Genomic DNA, 18482 nt, shown 5'->3' on the forward strand with positions numbered 1-18482 from the left:
AAAGTTTATAAACAGTGTTAAGGTACCTCAGAAAGGTTGCACAACGTTTCGATCGGAAGACCTGTCTTCGTCAAGGGCGGCCTCGCCATCCTCGGCAGCTTAGCTTTAACGCGTTAGTAGAGCGACGGCTGGCTTTCCTTCCCTTTACAGCCACCGACAACGACCGCACGTGACGTCACTCTACTTACTTATGTTCTTACTTTAATTTACTTTATGTTCGATAGAGTCATTTTAGGTATTCTAGCCATTTTGCGGACACCGACAGTGTGAGCATAAACGTATCAAACCACCGATGTCTTCATTTTGGGTGAAGAATATGCTGTATTATGACAACTCATACTGTCGAGCAGACCACTCGGCTGCTGACAGATGCAAAATAAACTATCCAAGTATCCCAGCATGTGCTTAGGGCGAGTAATATATTTGCTTTTCTGTTTAGGAAGAAGTTTCGTGTTTTGTCGTCGGGAAAGAAATTTTGCGTTTCTGCGAGGCCTCCTGCGGCTCGAAAATTACACACAAATTGTCGAAGTCGAAACCTATGTTTTACTTTTCCTCGCGCGACTCGTTCACCTGAGAAAGACATTACGCGGAGCGTCCTTCACCATTACAACATCCTATACGCCGTCCAAGTTTTACGAATGACCTGAAAGCTGTTTTGCATGAAAAGACAACGAAATAAAGGAGGCAGACAGAAAAAAAAAGCTACTAAATGCTTAGAAGCAGCATAAAAAACGGCTACGCAAATCAACTGGAACGAGATGAAGTTATGCGCCCGCGTTTATCCCAAATTGCAGATCGCGCAATTTAAATGACGAGGGAAACAAGGCCACCTTTTCTCGTGCCGCCTCGCGTCGAGGCAGGCCATAAGAAATAAAGAAAAAAAAGAAAGAGAGACAGCACAAAAGAAAGGAAGGAGCGTGGAGGGAAGAGAACGAAGAACTCACGAGCGAAGGGGATGAAGGCGCTTCGTTAGAGCATTGGCCGCTGAGCGCGGAAAATAGCTTTCATTCCCGGGGAAAGGGCAAATTCCGTATGCAAACGGAGACGTTAGGGACCGCCGGGTTCCGAGGAGAGCGGGGCGGAAGTATACAATCTGGAAAGCGGACAATGCCGTCATTACCAGCCACAAGGGGCAAACAAGGCCCGGACAAGGAGGTGCACCATCGGAACTCGGCACAAAATGAAACGCTTCCAAAGACGGGAAGTAAGGGAAGGGCGGGAAGGAAGCGCGCGGCCGGCGGCGGAATGAAATAGGGACTCGGCAGGAACGACTGGCATCCCTACTACAGCACGCAGCCAAGAATGTCTCGTTGCGAGCAAGCAAACAAAGAGGAGAAAATGAGCGTCGGCTGGAAGGAAAAAAAAAAGAAAAGGACTAAGGAAGGCGAAATGGTGATTTCCCAAACAAGAAACTTATAGGGCGGCCGCCGGAGGAAAGCCAGCAGGGTATAGGGCGGGTGGAGGGGCGGTGTAAAAAAAAATAAAAAGTCATCGACCGGCGGCATAGCGAGTGAATTTCTTACGAAGCTTGACGGAGGAAAAGAGGCACGTCAGGAAAAGGAGCTCGCGACTTGTTCGGGAGTAGCCTTTGTTGCCTGCCCCTCTTCCCCGGCGCTCTGGGCCGCCTTTTCTTTCGGGCCGACTCCTTTTGGTGTTTGTGCATGATAGCGGGTCATTCTTTGCAGGAAAATCGATTGGCATCGGCGCAGCGCTTTTCGCTTTTCGCTCGGCTTTGATGTAGGCTGAGGAGCAGAGATTTTGTATGAACAAGTTCGCATGTACGCGGGCCTCGGCACTAAAAAGCGAACGCGTGGCCCGTGGATGGAAATAGCCTGCCGCGGCCTCCACACCGCGCGACACGGGGTGAGGGCTGAAAGCGCACAAAAATTAAATCCATCACGACACAAGTCTTTCGCAAGAAAGGATCTCAACACCGGGAACGAAAAGAGGAACAAGAATGCGCTTCTCATTTTCTTTTTTCGAAACGCAAAAGTTTTCAGCATTAATGTCTAAAGGGAGCCGGGAATAAAAAAAAAATGTGAAGGAAAATACGAGGTACTCGAGCGCTAAAAATCAATCATGACCACAAATGTTTTGTTTTATATATATATATTCAGAACCTATATAGAGAATCGACTATTTGCAGCATGAATATGGAGGCACCAATCTCTTGCGCTTTAATCCGGGTAACTAGAAGCGTTCAATTATGCTGAAAATAAGTTTGACGAGCATCACCGACGCTGCGTGTCACTGAGGAGCTTTAGGGGGGGGGGGGGGGGGGAGTAGAATTCAGGAAGGCAGGGAGGTTAACCAGTCAATAGTCTGGTTGGCTACCTTACACTGGGGGAAGGGAGAAGGAGAAGAGAAAGAAGGGAGAGAGAAGGTGTAGACACGTGTACGGACAGCACTTCAGTTAAAGTCACTCGAGCAAACCAGAAGTTCTGAGAAAACAAAAAAGTGCCTTCACTGCCTTCTGAGCCGATGATCGGTCAATGTTCATAATGGCACAATGGCACATATAAGTGGTCAATGTTCTCCTCGCATCTGCAAACATCACATGCAGGAGTGTCAGCCATTCCAATTAGTGCTGAGTAGGCATTCGTGAAGGCAACTCCAAGGAGTGTTGAAAATAGCCAAAACACCTACGTGGTTGTCTCGTGTCTCCTTCCTTCGTCTGTTGTTTTATTTGGCGCCTTCTTTGTAATCATGTCGAACCAACTCGCTCACCAGCACGTGCTCAGTGACCCCTAGTAAGTTTGAATGTGATTCGGCGCAGGAGTTGACGTATACGTCTGCTGCGTGCCACTGGCATTCTGCGTTGGAGTAGTGCGAGGCTCCTCACGAAACCGTAATCTGTATGTACCGAACCCGAGACGTTCAGCTTTCTTGCGCCTGTATTCGCAAAGTAGCGCGTATAGGGTGCTCCACATAACTTGGGCCAAGAATTTAAAGATGAAAGGCGCGTCCAAAGCGAATTGCACTGAACGCATAGTATTCGCGATAGCCTATAGTAACTCAAACAATTTTTTTGTTTTCCCCATAACTTACTAATTAATTACGTTTAATTATCCAACGTTCTTAACGCTGAGGACCCCAAGTATGCTACGCAGACTGGTAGAGCAGCTCCAGAAACCACCGATCGAATTGTTTCCTTTACGATACGCCTCAAGTAGTTCTTTCCAGGTTGCAAAGAAAGCCCGTGAAATATGAAAAAAAAAAGAGCCACGTGACGGAGCGTTTGCGCAGAGGTATCGTGCTGCTCTCAAGAGTGCGTTCGTTGAAAAAGGTCGGCTGCATCGTGACTGACGACGACGAAGCGGCAGGGCATTCTTTATCTCATCGGCAGCGCTCGGCCAGCAGCATGCATTTTCGCCGTCACCCGAGGGGAGCCGAGCTTGCAGGAGCGTTCGGTGCATGAACGCACTAGCACCTCCACCAGATGTCATGCAGTAGTGACGGTGAATAATAGAGTGGAAAAACTGCGAATGACGAAACTAACTTTTTATTAGGCGAAACTTGTGCCCACAACAGCAAGTTACGCTCAAAGCACAGCGATAGCGGCGAACACGGTCAGCGATCGTCGAAATCTGATCTGGCGGTCAAGCGCGTCGGCTTTTATACACCAGTCATCGAAGGTTCCAGAGTAATCGCTGGTGCCCGCGTGTCTTCCAGAAAGTTCTACACAATTCGCGTCACGCATGCAGTCAGATTACGCAAGCTTCGGTGACAACAGACAGCAGAAAGACCCATCGATAACATTCGAGAAACTTCAGATACATGTGGGCGCGTCCTGCGCTGAGCTATAACATTTGTTACACGGTAAAAAGCGGTCAGCCGAAAAAGATCAAGTACACATTTCAATATCGTGGTTTTAGCAGGTAATACCCCAAAATTCAAATTGATCGCATCATTCAACGTATGCCTTCATCCTCCGTGTCGCCTTAGCTTTCTCACTGCAGCGAAATAAGCATACCCGCCTTCTTTATACAGCAGCACTGTTTTTTTTTTATTGTAATCACACTAATACAGTGTGCGTGTTTTTTTTTTCTCACTACTACTTAACCTAGAGAGAATTTTAGCTTCAGCTTCAATTGCGTCTGGACTTCTTACTCTGACATGCGCAGTGCCTTACTCAATACTGAAACAGCGTATGTATACCCGAATGACTGTCTTGCTGTTCAAGAATAAACTCTAATTCCTATGTATTTCCGACAACTTATTGCAAGATTTCTTGAAGTTTGTAGACAGCCAAAACATGTACCCAAATGGTTCAACCAATTGGAGACACTTGAATACCTGACATAATTTCAAACGCCCACGTCGGTCAAGGATTGGCTGGCAATTTTGATCTTTCATAGCACTGTAAATACTTGTATATTCTGCGCGAAAGTTGACAATAAAGCAAAAGAAAAAATCCGGACGTCTGTATTGCATAATGACTGCGCTGCGTTTGTGATGTTATTGGTTCAATTGCAGGCTCCACCAGCGGTGCACATTACTATTCGCTTTTTCTTTTCGTTCTTTTTCTTTTCTTCGTTGAATAACAACCGGTTCGGCGAGATTTTGCGAGAACGCATGATGAAATCAGTGAGGTTTCACTTGACAGGCGAGACTTCCTGAGAGTTCGCTAAAACTTGTTTTGTGCATTCTGTGAGCATGACGTGTCTAAATATTGCAAGGGCTTGAAGACAATCGTGTCGATTCCCGTATGAACAATTCCCTCGCCAAGCCAGCTTTTCTAGCAGAATGCCCCCGTGAAAGAAGCCATCCCAATTCATTCAGAAAGCCAAGCTGTGATTCAAAAGACACCACCACTGGTTTCTTTCGAACCGAGCTACTTGAAACCCAAATAATCCTTTTACGCTCGGATTACCCTCAATGTCTAGCAGTCACTGAAAGCCACGAGCGCAGTCCTTCCGCTAGTCTCGCAAAATAATACGACCAGCTTTAACTGTTTCCGTGCGCGAGCTCCTCGCAGAAACACAGCTGCCTACAAAGCGGGAGTGCTGACCAGAGGAAGGGGCCTCTTTCAAGGCCGAGCTAATTTGATGTAACAAGCGCCAAGCGGTAATTAGATTCTGAGCCGAGCCCCGCTTCGCGCAGTGCGCTATTAGATAAGGACTGCTTGGGCGAGTGACGTAAAATTCCCGTGTACTTTCACATACGGCCACCTATTCGGGTGCCGCTAAAACGGCCCTGATTGGAGAAAACAGCTGCGCGTAGGCTGGTTGCCGCAAGAAAGAGTGGGCAGCCAACTACGCGAGAAAAAAACATGGTGTGGCAGCATTGCGGTTCCAATCATTTCACAGTTGATCACGTGCTTATACTTTCGATCCTGGAATGGCTGGTTATTTAAGTGCCTCGCTATACAGCACTGGTGACTTCTGAGAGACCATCGTTTTCTCGATAAGTCATGTACCATCATTGACGAACGCCTGTATCTAAGCATTCATGCAGCTCAACACAAACAGGCATATTGTGCCCTTATGCCCTCAAAAGCAATATATTTGCAGCAGAACAACAGAATATAAGCAATAGCAACCTCCCTGTTTCAAGCAACCGAGAAAAGAACTGATGCGGACTACTTCGTGCGCTTTCAAACATCCCTCTTGTGTTCTCGTGGGGACCGATGTGGCAACTGCACACGCAAAATAAAGAGGAGTGAGAGGGTTCTTTACAGTCATTTACTAGTGAAGCGTGGTGATACCGAAGCATAGTTCATGCATGACTGCCATATCGATCGCACATATTTCTCAACGTGGCGTATAGCTCGTCAATTTTACGGTGGAGCTGTTTCCTTACGCACTTGTTCACTTATGCGCACTGAGAACGAACAGAAGCTTTCGTACCTAAAGGGGAAAAGAAAGAAAAATGAGCCAAGTGAATAAACACAAGCGCACAGAAGAGCATAGCAAAAGCTGAAAGGAAAAGAAAAGAAAACAAAAACCAGCATTTGTTTTATTTTTCCTCCCGGTTTTCTTTTCTTACTTTCTCCTGCAGTCTGTAAAGGGACAACGTTGGGTCAACGCTGTGGAGGCAAAACTGTGTCGGGATGTGTTGTGGCTCTGCAACTGCCATGATTGAAGCTGCAGCGTTGCTACATTGCGCCCTTGCCACACGTGGTAGTGGTTTCTTGGCGCCGTGCCAAGTTGTTGCAATAGCGCCAGGTCACCTTCAACACGAAGTACGTGTTGTAACTCGTATAAGTCGATGTAGTAGCCCAACGTTAAAAAAAAAGGACTAGAGAGGCATATAAGTGAAGAACAATAAACAATTCCCGGCCTGGCAACCCAGACGCCAGCTGTAGCATAAACGTGCAGGTAACCACGCAACCTCTGCTGTAGAAACAACATAGGTGCACACTTCGCACTTCCATTTAGTGGCGTAGGCTCCCATTAGAGTGCAAATTTTCCAGTTCTCCTTTCGTCCAAGCTATTGCAGTTCATGACTAATATCTCGAGTCATTGTCTCCGGCTACCCGTCTTTAGTAGCATTTTGTCACCCGATATAGTCTGGGTGAGCACGTAGAAACACTTGCACAAAGAAGCAATGGGAAGAATCGAACTGCTTGTTTGGCAAATTTGTGGCTAGGAAGTAAACATTACTTCAATGGGAATGGCAGCAGCTATCACGGTCGTCGAATTGAATATCACAGCTAGAGTCTGTCCCCTATTGGCAAATGCGTCATCATATCTTCCAGAGTGTTTGGTAGCGCTTGTTCCTGTTAGTGACACGCACTACTTTGCTACTGGCGTGCGTGCAGTCGGATTATTTACGTTCAGGATGGTTCTGGCACAGCAAGCGCGTGTTGCGAGACAGCGTTAAGGCGATAACAGCAATAATGCAGCGACAGCGATCACCGGCCAAGCGTTCAAAGTAAGCGTGGTAATATGACGGGCAGTTGGCTATTCAGTCCTTTATTCCATGAAGATGAAGTTGGCTCCTTCAAACGGGACCAGTTATTAATTTTACAAATTATGGGGTTTAATCTACCAAAGCAAGAGACCAGTTACGATAGACGCTGTATAGTGGGGGGTGCTAACATTTCTAGCCTCTTAGGTTAATACAGAGCGCACGCCAGCTCAACGCTTCAAGGACAGAAAAGGATGATGCCTAAGCACCTCATCCAAACCAAATAAGAGAGAGCGGACTCGAACTTTTGTGCTTGCTTGTCTTGTTGAGCCAGTGCCCGACAGAGGAGAAAATTGTATAACGTGATTGAGCGCTCAAACGCCCAAGAACTTAGTTGGTACAGTCGGCGTCAAATATTTAGGCATCGGGGTATATGATAAAACAGTGTAATTCTTAGCAGTTTGTGAGCCTAGATGCTGTTCGCATGTACTAGCACAGGCTGAAAATCACAATACCAGGCTGCGTACCCGCGCTGTCGAAATATTCAGCTATATACTGATATCCCGCGGTCCATAAACTTGTGACGCCGACTGTACATTTGTCAAAAGTTTCAAAAAGAAGTGTAAGGTTCATTTTCAGTTTTCTCGCTTCCCATTTTACCTTCACAAACCACTGCGAACAAGATATCAGAAAACGTATAGATATATGGAAACCAGTGTAGAAAGCAGGAGAAACGCTCGTCACCGCATGTGAGTGTAAAGTGTTTGAGTATACTGAAAAATAATATTGAAATTGAAGTATGCACACGAGCATTACGTGCGATTCTCAGTGACCAGCGGCGCGATGTACGGCTCAGGGCACAAGCCACAGCCTCAACAGTGGACTGCGTTAGAAGAAAAGAACAACGATACGACAGCGTTAGGCGCAGTGCAATGCCGTGAAGCGACCCATACCCGAGCGCTGGTCCCACCGAACACTACCTTCATCTGGCACCGCACCTCGCATGTATACTCGCGACATATCAAGGCCGGAAATATGCTGTCCTTGTTATTGTTGTCTCCTGCAGTTTCTTCCTTTTTCGACGTTGTGACTTATCGGGTCCGAACGCGGCGTCGAAATTGAACGCAGTGCCCATAAGGCCCGCTTCGGCGGGAAGGGAACGCGTCCGTTTTGTCATCCAAGCAGCGGAGAGACTACCGACGCGTGGGAACTCCTTTTTCGCACCGCCCCCGGAGCGGCGAAGAGCGGTCGGCCGAAGCGCGCGATCAGCCGCTCACACGGCTGGCTATACGCGCGGCCGGACCATCAGTATTCATTGGCAGCTGCGTCGTTGCCGCCCAAGGAGGTCGACGCGCGTCCGAGTGGGCATGCTGGGCGGACGTCGATAAGGGGGTGCAGGGGGACGAGGGGGCGCCCTATGAAACAACACGGGAGGTCGGCACGCGTCCAGGCCCGGGCCCAGATACGCCGCGCGCAGCGCAAATAAAACGGAATCACGAGAATATCGAAACAATATTAGAAAGCAGTATTTGTGGACAAGATACCCAAAGCGCAGCCGCAAACACGCGCGCAGGCGCGGATGGCCGTAAATTTTCGTTTCCCGGGTGCAGCGGAGCCGACGGGCAGCGCCGGGGCGGGGGAGACGACGCCGTTCCTTCGTGAATTATGATTCGTCCGGCGGCGCCGGCGAATACATGAATAGATAAATATCAGTCAAACAAAAAGAGAACACTGACGCGCGCCCATCATGAAAGGTGTAGAGGGATAAAACGGGCGAGAAAAAGAAGAATAGGGAAGCTGCAGCCTGTACAGTGGTGAGAAAAGAAAAAAAAAAGACTCGAGAGGAAGGGCTTGAGGAAAAAAAAATGGCGGGTAAATAAACGCGATCGCGCCGACATATTCGACGCGCGTATTCACGGTCCGCTTCGCAAGAACTGCCACGCGGACCGGGCGTCTCTCGACTGTCGTTTTTCTTCTCGAGCAGCACGCACCTTCGCGGCGGCTCCACTTCTCCGAGCTGCGGCGGCAATGCGCGCTCGGCTCTCCGCTTGCGTCCTGGCGTTGCCGTGCGGTCTGAGCGCGCAGTGCAGCGACTACAGAGCCTTGTCTCGAGAGTTGGAGAAGCGAAAACAGGGCGGGAAGCGGATGTGGCTAATACGGCGCGACGTTTAGTGATTCAAATTCAGCATCTAGCAGACCGAGGCGTCTAAGTGCGAAATGGAGGGCCTTCCGAAGAAAGAAACAAGCGAGCCTCCCGGGCAGCTCTAAATAAAGGCTTAAGAAGCGAGCGTCGATAGGAAACAGAAAAAGAAATAATAAAAGGAGGGGGGAGGCAAACGGCGACGAGAACAAATACCCTCGCGCCAGGGGAACGACAGTGACGTGAAGGGCGCCGTTAACAAAAACGGTGCCAGGGGAGAACAGGCAGAGCGCATCCTCGCAATTGCCAGATCTTGCCGTGTGTCAAAGAAAGCGGGAACCAAAAAAGCAAAAAAAAAAGGAACTGTACACAACAGTTGAAAAGCGAAGTACGAAATCGCTCCGAGATGAATAAATGGAGGGCGTAAGCGGCCGCGTTCCCCTCCCTCCCGTACGCAAACACGACGCGAAGAGCAGAGAACACGAAACGGACAAACGCAGCGCGCGCGGATCCTCTCGGACGCGCGCGTCGCGGGATGCGCTCGGCCACCGCCGCCGTGAAGGTTTTGCTGCTCGCCGCCCGACCATTGTCGCGCGTGCCGCTGTTGTTGTCGCTGTCAAGTCACCCAGGATGCAAATTAGCTACGCAGTCCTTGTCAGGAGTCGGCAGGACAGCTTTTGGATTTAATTACAGGCACTTAGATTTAATTAGAGACCGCGTTAATCAGCGGAAGCCGGAGCGGTTCCGCGCGCCGCCGGGTGCGAAGGCTCGGCGAGCGGGTCCGGCTTCCCTCCCCGCAGGTCGCGGTGGCGCGCCGCCGAGGAGCCGCCCCCGGCGGCTGAGCGCGATTGCGACGGGGGCCAACGGGCCGCCGCGAAGCGCACTAATGAGCCGTGAACGCTGGCGTGTGTGTGCGCGCGCCCAAATGCAAGGGACATGCAGCGAGCCTCGTGCGCAAACTTCGGAAACGGCACTTTTCGCGGAAATATGCCCCCCCCCCCCCCCCCCACCTTCACGTTTGATGCGAACTAGGTTTTGGCACAAGTTTGCGGGCGCACATCTGTGCGTCTCGCTGGTGACGGTGTCCGCAAACGTAGATGAAGGCTCGGTTGAACGCCCACAACTCCGCTTTACTTCATTTGAACGTATGAATTGCAGGCTTGTTCTTTGCGTTAGTTTTTATTTGCTTATTTGATAATAGGCAGCGCCTAATAGGCATGGCGTGGAGACACCGACGGTGAATAACAAAAATGTTTAGTCGAATTTCGAAGCAACGCAATGACACCAAACGAGGGGGGGGAGGGGGATGGGGAGACAGCACCTCTTGGCATCATTAAGTCAGTTACAGCGTAGACGATTAATGGCACGACAACGACGACTGCAGTACGATGACGGTGGTATGAGAACCACGAGAATGAGGACAACGACAACATAACAGCTACACGACGACGATGGCATTATGACGAAAATTTTTCATTCACTGACATCAAATTATGATGCATCAAGAAATCTGCTAATAGCTTTAGGTAGACGGCCTCTTGGTTTAAAGAAAGTATTGGGCCGAGAGTCAAGAAGTGGCATGCGAAAGTGGTCAGTAATATCTTTGAAAAAAAAATGCAGTAAAATAAAATTGTTGGACACTATTGGCGGATATTTTACGTGCGCCAAACAATCATTTCTTACAAATGTCTACGTAAAGCGGTTTATTGTTATGAGTTTTCTTTTACTTTTTTCTTTCTTGTACTGTCACTTTATGTATTTTGCGGCAGTGACATTAAAAACTCTATGAACGTATTTTTCTTATGCGCTGTTGCTTTGGAGATTCCTTGTAATGTTGCATCACTCTGCCTATTTTAGGCCACGGGGCAAACTGTACAATTAAAACAACAATAGGCTGTTAGGTTGCAATACCGTTCCGTGTACATTATTTGCTACAATCTCGCTCTGAAGCTACACGCATATAAGTGCATAATAGTATATGTGTATAAGACCACCTGTTCGTGAGACAAGGCGTACATGGCGCCGCATTTGCGTGACATCTCTATTACTTATCATGCAAAAAAAAAGAAGAAATCTGTGGTAGCAACACTGAGAACGACTGTTGTGCTGTATGCAAACGATCGCGGGGAGCTACACTTCGTCTTGAATTATGCCACTGTGAACAATCAGTTCCGGCTGTAGTCATTACTCCACATGAATATATTGCGAATCCCACCTTCGACACTGTGCCACATTTTAGCTCACTATCTCTCTTATTTTGCCTTTGAGAAAGATTTTAAACACGCACTCTGAGCGTTGCAATACCTCGTGATGAGACGACCGTATTTTAGCAATAATTTATGACTATGTTGATCACCCCACGACCTTAAAATATCGGAAATTTGGTTTTCAGTTTTTCAACTCTTCTGTGCCAAACTCATTTCCGTACATCTCTTACTCTGCACAGGATGACTATTTAAAGTGTACATTAATAGGGACGTTTCAGATGCCCGGGCTCTGTTGCCGTAGGGACATTACTGCTTTGCAGAGAAGCAAAACATATCAAGGAAAGAAAGAAAGAAAGAAAGAAAGAAAGAAAGAAAGAAAGAAAGAAAGAAAGAAAGAAAGAAAGAAAGAAAGAAAGAAAGAAAGAAAGAAAGAAAGGAAAAGAAACGCAAAAGAGAAAGAAACGTGAAGTAAGAGGTGCGAGTCACAACACTATTACAAATGATTCGCCCCCCCCCCTCCCTCTCTCTCTCTCTTTCTCCTTTTGTAACTCTTGCAGGCAATCGATTTCAAGTTCTAATAAACTTTAGTACAGAGGAGGACTTGAAAATGTGTCAATTATTTAAATTCATACATAGTGAATCAGAAAGAAAAGGGACGCATTTCAATATTCACTTTCATGGCTGAAACGAACACCAACTGTACGTCCAACGAAGCTGAATATTTGTTGTGGCGCTGAAATATTCAGCATACTGACTGAATCGGCTAGTGTCAAAGATAAGGTGCTAAACTTACAGTGTCGCATTTTGTGTATATATAGAAAACACCTTGAGAAAATCACATTCAAACAAACAGAGTGGAAATATGAAATATAGCTCAAGCTTCGTCAACATACGATATCTAAAGAGAGAAAGAGAAAGAGAGGGTAATAAGTGAAAGGCTGGGAGGTTAACCAGGCTGAGCCCGGTAGGCTACCTTGCACTGGGGAAGGGGGAAAGGGAATTGAAAGAATGCGATTTCTATATGTTAGCTGTTATTATCGCAATGAATCTCACAGGGTTCAGTGATCTTGATTATCCTCTGATGCAAGGACGTTTGGCACAATGCGAAAGAACACCGCTGCATCGGCTACGTCAAGTCTGCGTGGTTCCTCTACGCTGCGATGGACAGCATGCACACACCGTCGACCAAACATACTATACATTTTACAGCCACTGGTAAAGCAATTAGAGCAGGTAGCCGCGACATTCAGGAACCTCAAACATGGTAGTTCTTTCATGAAAACATGTTCAGCGGTCTCTGCAGGAAGCTGCAGGTGATTACCAAGAACAGCACCGGTTCCTTGGGAAGCACCTCGGTCCTGCCGACACCAAGCTACCATACGCGAATACGAGAAGCCACTCACGAGACATGCAGACTTACGTTTAGACGGTAATGTTCTGTCCGCCATGGCAAACATGAAAACTCACCTGAAAGAGAATAAAAATATGTGCATATAAGAATTACAAGTCAATAATTTTTTATAATGTGATAGAAAATCGTCATAAAGCACGATTTTATGGCCGCGTGCATGTTAGCACGCGGCCAGAACATGCCCCGCGTATGTTCTAACAGAGGTGAAACGCACTGCGGTTATTCATAAAAGAGTGTTTTAGTTGAGCGTCTTCGTGGTATATATACGCTCCACTCCGAGTTGCACCGCTAAGCCACAGCGGAGCGGCGGGCGATTTTCACGTTTCCGTTTAGCGTACAGGAGCGGGCCTTTCCAGTAACTCTAGGCCTTTCGTAGTTGCAGCGCCCTCTAGCCAAATTCAAGGGCAGTCAAACCAAATAAAAAGACCCATTAGTGACTCTGATAAAGAAAAGGAAATATATATGACATATTTCTCCATGAAGTATGTAGACGTGCGCTTGTAATCCGTTGCCGGTCCATTTTATTCAGTGGAAAATAAAGCGCCGTCTTGGGGAACGCCACGTGATAACCAACGAGCTTGCTTTCTGCATCCAATCCAATCCTTTCTGACGCCAACGCTAGCCAACGCACTGCGCAGCACGCTCCGCAAGCGGACCGTGTTCCTCGCTCCGCTAGCCGGCTTACGGCATTCGCGCTTCCGCTCCGCTCAGCTGCTGAGCGGAGCGTATACACGCTCAACTAAAACATTCTAAAAACGCTAAAGACCGTTCGACGCTCCCTATACGCTATCGGCAACACGCTATAGAGAGCAGTAGACTTAGATGGACTAGTTGGTTGCTGGCTTCATGGCCCGTCGTTATAACGGCACGTTTGAGGACGGAACACAGAAAGAATGCACAGAGGAATATAGAGAACCACTGAAGACGCCGCTCACAGGCTTAGGAGTTGTAGCACTGTGTTCGATGTGCCACAAAGCTGCAGTCTGTATTCCTAGCGAGTGAGTGGCGGTTGGGCTTTAGTTCGCTTAGCGACTGCCTTGTTTTGACACTGACGAGACAATATTACGTGCGAGGGGCATTAAAAAATTAAACTCTGAGGTTTTATGCGCCTACGCCACAATATGATTATGAGACAAGCAGTAGTGGGGGACTCCAGGTTAATTTTGACCTCATGGGATTCTTTAACGTGCACTCAATACAAGGTACACGGGCGCTTTTGCAATTCGTCCCCATCAAAATGCGGCCGCCGCGGCCGGGATGTGATCCCGCACCTTCGGGCTTAGCAGCGCACTGCCAAAGCGATTATGCCACCACGACGGTTGCGAGCGGCATCGTAAATTTGGACATCATTCAGTATAACGGAACTATTTCGAACCAAAAAACTTAACGTGCAATACAGCGCGGCACGTCATATAATAGCCAATTCTGTGAGAACGGTGACCTGCGTGGGCTCAAAGTTAACGAACAGCGCTGTAGCGCAGGCAAGCAGCAGCTGGCCGGTGGGAGCACTTAGCCAAAAGGCGGGAGGCTTGCGCACACACGGTTCTGCGAATGTGTGCGGGGTGGTGAGGGGTAAAGGGAGATGAACCGTCTCCCTCTCCTACGTGCCACGTGCTCACTGCCCGGAGCGCGCAGGGATGCTGTCGTCTTGTTCGGGGGTCGCGCCACGACACACGTCGCGTTTTCGCCCCGTTTGCGGACTTTTTCTCGCGTCACGTCTCGGCGCGTCCCGAACGCAACGTGATATGCTGGGAGGCCGAAGAGATGTTGCGTTTCTTGTTGTCCATCTGGGCAATAAAACGGAGGCGGCCGCTCGCCCCACCCGACCGAGAGGGCTCTGGTGGCCGCTGCCGACAGGCGTTCCGGCCCAGCAGCTGCCGGGCCGAGGGAAGGGAGGGAGCCTGCAGCACCGCGAGGCCAGCCCGACTCGTGTTTCGGGCCCGCCGCTCCCCATTCCCCACAGCGCCGTCGAGCACGCTCGCTTCGCTAGAGCGCGTGCGCCGGGTGGCGCCGGCCGCTCTGTGGCAACCGTGACCGTCTGGCCGAGGACAAAACTGCACGGCTAGCAGGCCGCTATCTATCCTAACAGCGAGTAATTACTTTACTCTCACTGCCAAACTACAGCTGATACGACGGGGATTTCAAATGGACAAACGCATCATTTCCTTTCCGAAAAAGCTGGCGCGAATACGTTCATAAAACCCTCAATTTTGCGTAGAGACATCTAAGCGGTAGTATTCCAGATGAGGGTGAAAAACGTAAGATATTGTTCCGCTTTCAATTCTTTTTTCTTTATTATTTTTTTTCCTTTTTGTGCTCCCAAAGCTGCTATGGGAAAGCTTTGTATGCCACCCAAAGTATCCGCGACGTGGCAAAGCGTCGTTTAGATGGCACTTATAGTCGTCAGCCCAGGGAGGCTAACTTGCATGAGTTTATAAGCGTGCTGTGCAACTTTTCCAACTGCAGTGTTGCAGGAGAACGCAAAAGAAGCGGTGCTTTCATGCAAATACCACTAGCCACACAATTCCTAAAATTCAAAACTGCTGGAAGCACACTGCATGAAGGCAAAAATTTTAGGCGAACACTATTATGGTGCCCAAACATATGCGCACTGCGACTTGAGCCTTAACATAGGCATTTATCACGGCGAGCGAAAATTTCCCTATCACAACACTGATACACTTGTTAATATATCAATAAAATATGCGCAGTTATTGGGCTTGTAGCAGTTTTTAACTTAACGAATTGTGCGGACTGTGGTATTTACACGAATGCGCCGCTTCTTTTGCGTTCTCCCGTAACACTACAGTAGGAAAAGGTTGCGCAACTCACTGAAATACGTGTGCAGGCTAGCCTTCCCCGGCCATCGGCTAAGCGACGCTCCATCACGTCGTGGCTTCTTTGGGCGGCACACAAAGCTTTCCCTAGAAGTTTCATGACAGAAAAAATAAAATAAGCAAAACAAAACTAAAACGTATTAAAAGACTCAGGTACCACCAAAAGAGTCGGTGAGCATGTTTTGACAGACCCCCCCACAATCCTGCCCGTAAATAGGTTGTATGGAAGTGTATGTGCATATAGGTGGCAGCTGAAAAATGCATCTCAGGAGAGTTTTCGTGGCAGTCTTTCAAGCATAGTTCAGCATTTTACCGACCGCCATATGCCGCTTCGAAGTTTGGCACCATTTGGAACGTGGATGAAAAAAAATGCACGGCTCAAGAGCCCAAATATCTGTACCTCAAAAACGTGGACACGGAATGGAGCACAGGTCAAGAAAACTGGCGACCAAGTAGCGGGTAGCTGAAAGTACAGCTAGCTAGACAATCCGAAGCCATCAAAAAGAAAGTGAGATAAACAAAAGAGAGTAAATTTGGTACGTGGGATGGAGACGAAATAGTCCATGGAGATTTACAAAGACGGCAAGCAAGAAATCAGGAGGCAAAATTTGTACGATAACACAAAGAGGGCAGTGCCTTGCTAATTCAGGCCCGAGCTAGCTGCCTGAGGACAAAAACGTACGGAAGGAAATATTCGCAACAAGATTATGCATGTGTGCGCGGCAGCAAAAGTATGTGAATGACTCAGACATACTAATGGAATGCCAAGATATTCGCCAAGCAAGACCCGTAGGGAACGCCCACCTTCCGGACGCGCTGGGATTCAGAGCGGATGGAAACAGTAACTGCAGTCAGCAGTCGAGATAAGTGAGAGTCGTTTAGAAGTGGGGTAGGAAGCAGGAAGAGACTGAGAGAACCGGAGTCGTTACAGGCACATGCAACTGTAATATATAGAGATAGAGGTGTTAATAAAAAGAAATAATATAAAGCAGAGAGAAGTAAAATGATGGACTACAATAAATGTAGTAAAACTTCATGGAGCTTCAGCAGGCTATAGTGACTATTTGCCGCCGCCCCGTTTCAAAGGGGATGCCATAAGAAAATACCATCATCGGTTATGCTACTGTACATAAACGTATACTACTTACAGGTAGAACGTCGGTTTGAACCTAGCTGATACAATGCTGGTTCCTAGTTTTGATTCCATTGTATTAAAGCGAAGCTTTCTTTATCGACCCAATAGTAGTAGAACTGGCGTCGAATTCACTCCACATCTCGATCTCCAATAGCATCTCCATTTTCTCTTCAGAACAATTCTAGCATAATAGCTTTTTGTTGATACGGGCCATAGTCTGTACGAAAGTTTTTCTGAAAGCGGCCCCAGGAGCTCGAAAAACGAGAATTGTTGGCGCTGCTTAACCACGGAACACTTCCAAATACGCACCGCTATTTTTATAAAGTGCCCACTATGGGTTAAACCGGTAATAGAAAGATAACAAAAAATGAAGATGAGCATGAAAGCTTGTACCAGGCTAAGCAGGAAATGCAGTGGCGAGTCTAAGGCCGCGTTCACAAAGTTTTCGGATCGCAAGAAGTGTTTATCCTTGGCTGGCGGTCTTCGCTGCAGTGCGCTTTAAACGAAGCGCACTGCCGCGCGAACTTCAGTGAGTCTTCACAACTCAGTTCTTGTAGTGACCTTAGAAATAACAGCGGCCGGCCAGTCGAAGTAGCGAACATAATATTATCAAAGGTGATGAACCGATCATAAGGAGATCTAACCAGAAACAGCTTCCAAGTCTAGTATACAAAATCTTCAGGAAAAAATGCGCGCAGCAAGAAAAAAAAAGATTTTTTCCTGCACTCTGTCCTATTTTATTGCTGGAGAACCTAAAAAATTCTTGTGTTATTTGTCTAAAGATAAAAGCGGCATCACAGAAATAAAAGCATCGGGCGCAAGCATCGATGATCCCTCCATAATTTCTCAAAAATTCAACGCATTTTCCCAGTCCGTTTTCACGCTGACGGGTCGCACGCACAATTCCCATCTTATGCGCCTCTGGAACCGATGCCCTGAAGTAAACTTAAGCAAAGACCGGATTCTTAACCTTTTGCGCAAATTTGATATAAAGAAATCACCCGGTCCTGACGAAATATCAAACGGTTTTCTTAACAGATATGCGACTTGGGTGGCAGAGTATTTGTATAAAATATACACAGCCTCGTTAGAATCTTGTGTGATATCATACGACTGGCGCTCCGCAAGGATAGTCCCGATTCACAAGTCTGGATCTCCAACAGAATTAAACAACTACTGACCAGTTTCCCTAACATTCAAAATTCGTAAGCTGTGAGAACATATTATATTTAAGGCGATTATGATACATCTAGAAAACAACCAACTCTTCATGACAATCAACATGGCTTTAGGTCTGGACTGTCCCCTGCAACTCAGCTTGCCGAGATAAGCGATGATTTCGTAAATTCACTAAATATGAAGAGTCAAACTGACGCAGTGTTTTTAGGCTTTTCTAAAGCGTTTGACGTTGTTCCGCATGATGATTTAGTAACTAAACTGCATGCTATTGGTATTGAACACAACATTCTTCGCTGGATAGCATGCTACTTAGCTTCAACAATACGTGGCTGTAAATGACTGCATCTCTGATACACTAGATGTACACTGAAGAGTACCACACTAAGGGTCGGTGTGCTCGGTCCATTGTTGTTTTTGGTTTATATCTATGATATCTATTTATCAGTGTAACTTCGTGTAAAGATCCGACTTTTTGCGGAGGATTGTGTTGTTTAGACCGGCATAAATCAACACTCTGATCAAGTCAGATTAAATGATGCATTGCATTCAATAAGCGCATGGTGTGACAAATGGTGCTTGAAGCTCAATACTTCGAAAACGGCGAGCATAACATTTAGTAACAAAAAAGAGCCTTTAGAGTTTGCTTACACCATTAAAAATGCTTACGTTAGAAAAACTCGGCAAGTGAAGTATTTGGATGTTACACTCACGAATAACTTAT

At 47.4% G+C, this 18482-nt stretch overlaps 1 protein-coding gene across 2 annotated transcripts in view; it reads right to left on the bottom strand.

Annotated features, from left to right (window-relative positions):
- LOC135911488 (serine-rich adhesin for platelets-like) overlaps positions 1 to 18482 on the bottom strand; it is a 358528-nt gene that overhangs the window by 238893 nt on the left and 101153 nt on the right. Inside the window, exon 3 of one of the 2 annotated variants that reach the window (XM_065443813.1) lies at positions 12620 to 12666. The exons of the other annotated variant lie outside the window; for it this stretch is intronic. The gene's annotated coding sequence lies outside the window, so the exon portion shown is untranslated. The remainder of the gene's footprint in view (positions 1 to 12619; positions 12667 to 18482) is intronic. 2 annotated transcript variants of the gene reach the window in all.

The sequence above is a fragment of the Dermacentor albipictus genome, chromosome 1 (assembly GCF_038994185.2).
Source record: "Dermacentor albipictus isolate Rhodes 1998 colony chromosome 1, USDA_Dalb.pri_finalv2, whole genome shotgun sequence".
Classification (NCBI taxonomy): domain Eukaryota; kingdom Metazoa; phylum Arthropoda; class Arachnida; order Ixodida; family Ixodidae; genus Dermacentor; species Dermacentor albipictus.